This window comes from Bos indicus x Bos taurus, chromosome 17, assembly GCF_003369695.1.
Source record: "Bos indicus x Bos taurus breed Angus x Brahman F1 hybrid chromosome 17, Bos_hybrid_MaternalHap_v2.0, whole genome shotgun sequence".
Lineage (NCBI taxonomy): Eukaryota > Metazoa > Chordata > Mammalia > Artiodactyla > Bovidae > Bos > Bos indicus x Bos taurus.
In genome coordinates, this window is record NC_040092.1 from 60438852 (window position 1) to 60445734 (window position 6883).

The 6883-nt window shown below is 42.1% G+C and overlaps 1 non-coding gene across 1 annotated transcript; it reads left to right on the forward strand.

The window, feature by feature from the left end:
* Positions 1–1333: 1333 nt before the first annotated feature.
* LOC113875206 lies at positions 1334–1437 on the forward strand. Its single transcript, XR_003506204.1, has one exon. It is a non-coding gene; the product is annotated as a U6 spliceosomal RNA (small nuclear RNA).
* Positions 1438–6883: the final 5446 nt, after the last annotated feature.

Below are 6883 nucleotides of genomic sequence, written 5' to 3' on the forward strand. Positions count from 1 at the left end.
TTTCACATCTTCTTTGTTCATGAAAAAAAAAAAAAAAGGCTCCTGACCCCAGAACTTCACGTGAGCAGAAAATTTGTGGCTGAGATGTTCATAAACTGAGGGTGATTTAAAGAAAGGATATTAGCTTTAATTTTAGTACTAATTGCCATAGATGTAATGGAAATCCAATAGATGATGGGCATAGCAAGGGCCTTAACAGTCATCTCGCCTCTGGATCTTGAACTCAAATGGCTCCAGGGTCAAGGCAGGTTCTGTGAATGAGCGGAGAGGGCCCAGAGTCATAGAGGAGGGGGTGGTGGGGGCCGGGTGACAGAGAGGACACGTCTTGGCTAAAACCAGCAGCTGTTTCTCAGCACCTGCTAATTGTCATCATGACAGATGGTGAGGTGACTATTGCCAGATTTTCTGATTTTTTAAAAAACTGGTCAATATGGTTTTATCTCAGCATTTACTAAAGTTTTAAGATAATCACAAAGAAGACCAAACGTTTCAAAAAGTGCAAAGTATTAGAAAGCTGATCTGTGCTATCAGTGTTCCCAAGCAAGCAATCTCTTTTGCTGAGATAAAAGAATCCAGAGACACAGGGTGTTTTGTTGTTTAAGCTCTTAAATGTGAAAATTCTTTTTAAACGTTGGTTTCAAATTTTAACTTTTTGTAACACCATTTGGAACCAATAAAGCATGGCTAGAGCCCACCGCCCACCAGTCTGTGATGATGAATTTAGCCATGTTTTTCACAATCCTTTTTCTCCTTTCACCTCCCCACCCCAGCCTCCCCACCCTCCTCAAGACACACAGCAAATATTTGGTCCAAATTGAACTCAGAAGCCCCATCTGTAGAGTGGCTGTATCTGGGGAAGTATTCTGATTGGAGCCAAGTAAGGGGCCAGACCCTAAAATTCAGCTCTTTTCCATCTTCGCCCAGGACTCAAGAAGCACAGTTTGAAAACCAAGAAAGAGCACAACCTCTTCTGCAGAAGAGACAGGCCAGCCGCCTGAATTCTCCATCGGCTCCCCTTGCAGGAGCATCAGCAGCTGGTGCAGAAAGTGTGCATCTGAGTGTCTGCGGTAGCTCTCTGTTTATCTAGAGTCACTGGGGACTCTGTTAACAGACAGAATTTTGGCTGGCAAGGTCATCACCACCTTCACTATCACCAAACATGCCCTGAAAGACTTTTATGTAGGACATTCTATGGCAACACATGAGGCAAAGGATGCACACACTGGTGTCACCAGGAAACTGTATTCTAAGAGGCGCATTTCCTTCTCAGCAATCTCAGGGACAAACACCCAGGCACTATACTCCAAAGAAGTTAAATTAATAAATTAGGGGAGTGCTAGCTTTGGCACATATACTAAAAGTGGAATGGTACAGAGAAGCTTGGCGTGGTCCCTGAAAAAGAATGACATGCAGATTCATGAAGCAATCCATATTTTTATAAGACAGGTTTGATAGCAGAAAAATTTTTGATGGCTGAGTCGAAATATATGCAGATAGCAATGGTAAGAGACAAATGGTAGCCCTGGAGACAATATGTGCAGCACACATAAGACACAATTCAATAGTCGTTGTACCAAGCGATTCTCCCCTATCAGTAAGAAAAACATTCCGGAAGGGAAGTGGAAACAGGAAGTGAACAAAGCAATTGAAGGAAGAAATATAAATGGACAATAAACATTTGAAAAGATATTCAACTTCACCAAGAATCAAAACGGTGCAAGTAAAAGCACTTGATCGTTTTTAGCATCTCAGATTGCCTTCCACCAAAAAAAAAAAACCTCAAAAAAAGAAAAAAAAAAAAGGTGGCATTTATCAAGTGTATTTTGATTGTATTCTACTATAAAATAAAAACTACACAAATAGCAAATAAATTAGGGGAGCCACAGGTGTTGTGTTGTGGGAGCTGGAAAGTGTGGCGTGACGGACTTGATGGCAGGAGTGGGAAGGAGAACACGGAATCACTGGTGAATGACAGTTTGAATAAATTAATAATTGGCATCCTTACTTCACAAAGAATTCCATATATTTGTATCCAGACGCCTCAGGTCTAGAAATATATGTATAAACTTATAATTTTTCCAGTGAGTTTTATTTTTAAAAAGAAAATTATTTTTCTAATTCAGATATGACTATGTACATCAAAAAACCCCAAACGTTAGGACTTCCCTGCTGATCCAGTGGTTAAGAATTCACTTGCCAATGTGGGGGACATGGGTTCCATCCCTGGCCTGGGAACTGAGATCCCACACGTCCTGGGGCAGCTAAGCCTATGTGCCACGGCAACTGCTGAAGCCCACACACCTAGAGCCAGTGCTCTGCAGTAAGAGAAGCCACTGAGAAGTCTACAACCAGAGAGTGGCTCCCACTCACGGCAACTAGAGAAAGGCTGCCTGCAGCAGCGAAGACCCAGCACAGACAAAAACAAGTAAAAAGTAAAACCTGAACATCACCAATTATCTAATCCAGCGGTCACATTATGGCCTCCGGGCCAGATTCAGTCTGCTACCTGATTCTGTTTATAAAGTTTTACTGGAACAGAGTCATGTCCAGCCGCTTATATATGCCAATGTAACGGCAGAATTGAATAGTTGCAACACTGCCTGTATGGCCCACACAGTCTAAATATTTACCATCTGGCTCTTTACAGAAAAAGTTTGCTTACCTCTTATCTGGTCCCACCAAACAAGGTCATCAAATTTATTGTGTATATTTCTTTTTCTAATTTTTCTATGTGCACATATATATTGGGAAAAAAATATAATCATAGTCTATATTAGCATCCTGCAACAGAATTTGCTGCAAATGTCTGCAGTGTCCAATATGATAGCTATTGAATACTTGTGCCTTGTGCAACTGAGAAACTGGATTTTAAATTTTAATTACATTTAACAAAATTTAAATTGCCACATATGGCTCGTAGGGGCCATACTGAACAGAACTTTCTTGAAATATTTTTTACAAAGCAGAAATACTCACAGACATATAAAATAAACCTATGGTTACCAAAGGAAAACGGGGAGGGATAAACTAAGAATTTGGGATTAACATATACACACTACTATATATAAAATAGATAACTGATAAGCACCTACTGTATTACACAGGGAACTCTACTCAATATCTTGTAATAACCTATAATGGAAGAGAATTTAAATATATATATATATATCAATATGCTGATATATATATAAGTTTTGTTGTACACCTGTAACCAACACAACATAAATCAAGTATATATATTTCAATAAAAATTTAAAAAATAAAGAGTCAGAGAATGAATGAGGTACAGGAACAAAATTGCTTAGGTGAAAAAAAATGTGATCCTGGAATGAAAGCAAAAGAACTTTCTTGAAATATTTTTATGTGCATAATATTTCATGATCATTTCTTCCAATAATTAAGTATTCTTTGTAGAGCCCCTTGTTCTGATTGTATAATATTATAATGTATGGATGTGTCATGGTTTTCTTAACCAAGTCCCTATCATTGACACAGATTATTTCCCATTTTTCGCTATTATAATCCATTTCTGTGACAAGCAATTCTGTGCATACAAATATTTGTACATGTCTATGATGACTGACTTAGAATAAATTCCTAGATGCAGAACTGTTTGATCATAAAGCAATAAATACAGTTCAGATTCTTGAAACGTATCACCGAGTTGCTAGAGAGGTCTTTCCACACTTCTTAATCAACAGCAATGTAGGAAAATGCTTGTTCCCCACACTCTTCCCTGTGTATTTGAAAAATTATCTCCAAAAGGCTCTCTCCCTTCTCTCCTCTACCAGGTCTGAAATCAAAGGAATAATTGAGGAAGGCATTCTATGAGGACCCATCGATGTGCTGAGAGAGGTGGGGCAGAGAGTAAAATGGAACATTTTCCATTGAAATTTTCTACACAATCAAGGCTTCAGGCAACTTGATTAATTTGGCAATCACTTCTGAGCTTCCTACTGAGGAAAACCTCCTTATTCTGTGGCAGATCGCAACATTGAAATGTTCTTGCTTGCGGGTGATTAAGACTTAAATGAACTTGTGTGTGGGAAAGTGAAATAGGTACGCAAACAGGAAGGAAGGAAACTAACTCCTTTTCTTCCTCCAGCCCCCATCCCCCAGGGCAGAAATTTTCAGCAATACTTAACATAGAAATTTGAAAAGACCCTGATGCTGGGAATGATTGAAGGCGGGAGGAGAAGGGGACAACAGAGGATGAGATGGTTGGATGGCATCAGCGACTCAATGGACATGAGTTTGGGTGAGCTCCAGGAGTAGGTAATGGACAGGGAGGCCTGGTGTGCTGCAGTCCATGGGGTCGCAAAGAGTCGGACACAACTGAGTGACTGAAGTGAGTTGAACTGAACATAGACATATGGATGGAGGAATGGGGAAGTTAGAGGTAAACACCAACTGCAAGTGGTGTAAAGAAAGGTGAGATGAGGTGAATCAGAGAAGGGTTTTCTGGTCCAACACAGGATTGAATCTCACTCTGCCATCTCATCATGGAGTCTATCTCTCTGAGCACAGTTTTTTTTTTTTCATGAAAATTATCAACTTTATGATAAGGATTGGGCTTCCCAGGTGGCTCCGTGGGTAAAGAATCTGCCTGCAGTGCAGGAGACGCAGGAGATGAGGGTTTGACCCTTGCGTCAGGAAGGTCCCCTGGAGGAAGGCATGGCAACCCACACGTGTATTCTTGGCTGGAGAATTCCCCTGGACGGAGCAGCCTGGCAGGCTACAGTCCACAGTATTGCAAAGAGTCAGACACGACTGAAGTGACTAAGCACACACCTGATTGTGAAACGTTCAGTGGTGGGCCTGGCTCACATTTAGAGCATCTACGAGGACAAGGGAGCGCCCTGAGTAGGGTAGAGCTAACTTTCTCTCACATCTGAAACCGGGGTGCTGCATTCTCCTGGGTGTTGGGCCACCCACCCCTTTTCACAACAAGCATGCTCACCACCAACTGGCAGGTGCCCTTATAACACAGCTGTAGCCCATGAGGTTCTCAAAGAGCAAGGGCCCTTCTTGTAATATTCCTAAAAGTCAAATAGCCTAGCTGTAGGATGGCCAGGGCTACTCAATGACCTTGAGATTTGTAGGTGGGCTTAGCTGTCCCCTTCTCTGCCTTAATAATCTCTTTCTTCCCAATAACTGATTATAAGTATGTGCCCAAGAACGCCTATATGTTTAGACATTTTCCCATCAATGTCTTTAAGATTTACCAGTTTCATAACTGTTGTTGTAATCTGGAGTTCTCATTTCTTCCATCCAACACCACCAAGAACACCAATACTATAATAGCAAGTGACACTGTTGTATAATGTAGAAAGAAGACACATTGATTCCATTTGTGGGCAAATATATTCCTCTCCGGAGAAGGCAATGGCAACCCACTCCAGTACTCTTGCCTGGAAAATCCCATAGGAGAGGAGCCTGGTGGGCTGCCGTCTATGGTGTCTCGAAGAGCCTGACACGACTGAGTGACTTCACTTTCACTTTTCACTTTCATGCATTGGAGAAGGCAATGGCAACCCACTCCAGTGTTCTTGCCTGGAGAATCCCAGGGACGGCGGAGCCTGGTGAGCTGCCGTCTATGGGGTCACACAGAGTCGCACACGACTGAAGCGACTTAGCAGCAGCAGCAGCAGCAGCATATTCCTCTCCTGTTCTTACAGATCTTTCCCCTGCTATTAAATCAACAAAGGTCAAAAGTGAAAATGTCCAAAGGGGAGAATATAGCTGATATGAAAGACAGTCAAAAGCAGGCTTACCAGAATTCCAACCACAAGGACCCCCTGTCGCCCGGCCATTACCCTTGTGTGTGTGTGTGCGCGCACACACACACACACACACCTGTTGTTAACCAATTCCTCACTTAGCACAACACTAAAATCTCACAGAAGCCTTGGGTGGTTTTCTTTAGGAAATAACAGTCAACATGCTATTCATAAACTAGGGAGTTCTGTCTCTTGCGTTGGTAATATTGTATTGGCAAAGATGAAATTACATAATCTAGACAACCTCGTGGCAACCACAGAAATCTTGTACCACTCTGATCAAGGGTCAGATACTGCAGGAGTAGCATCCGTCTTTTACCAACTTCACAGTGGTTGCTGGAAGCACCAGCCAAGTTTCTGAAGCAAAAAGTCAGCCACGCAGCTCACATGAAAAGCACTGCGACCCAATCTAAGCATTACGACAGCTGGTTTAATTACTAACAGGAGAAAGCTTATTTTTTTTTTCCCTGTAGAGCCCAGAAAGTGAGTGAAAAGGTTACATTTTCATCAAGCTGTGTCTGGGTAGGGCACGCAAAACCAGTCCCTGCTTGCTTAAGAAGAAACAGAAATTCTGGGTGTGGACGGACTTTCAAGTTCAGGCATGGAGACCAGTGATGGGATTGCCCCAGACTGCCTTCATGAAGCCTTTCCTGGGTGTACACAGGGGAACAGTCCCCAGCCTTCAGGGAGATCCTTTGGCTGTCCTCATTCACCATGTTCCCCACTCTATTTACCTAATATGTTTCCCAGCAAAAACATTAGTTAATACATTCACACATGAAACTCATTATGATAGAATTAAAATTTTGCTTGCTCCTTTCCACAAATTGAATTACTGAGACTCAGACTGAATTCTAAAAAATCTCTTCTTGAGTCATTCTGTGAAGAAAATGAATTACATGTGTTGCGAGCCTTGAGCGCCATGGTTTCCTTATGTGGCCGCCTCGGCAGGGAGCTACATGCTCCGGGGGAGTGGGTAACCCTGTGTAACAGAAATCAGAAAAGGGGAGTGGGAACTTCCGCTGCATCTTTAAAATAGCCCCTCTGGAGCACAGAATTTCAGAGAGTGACATGATTGATCTTGTAGCTGAGATTTAGACAGT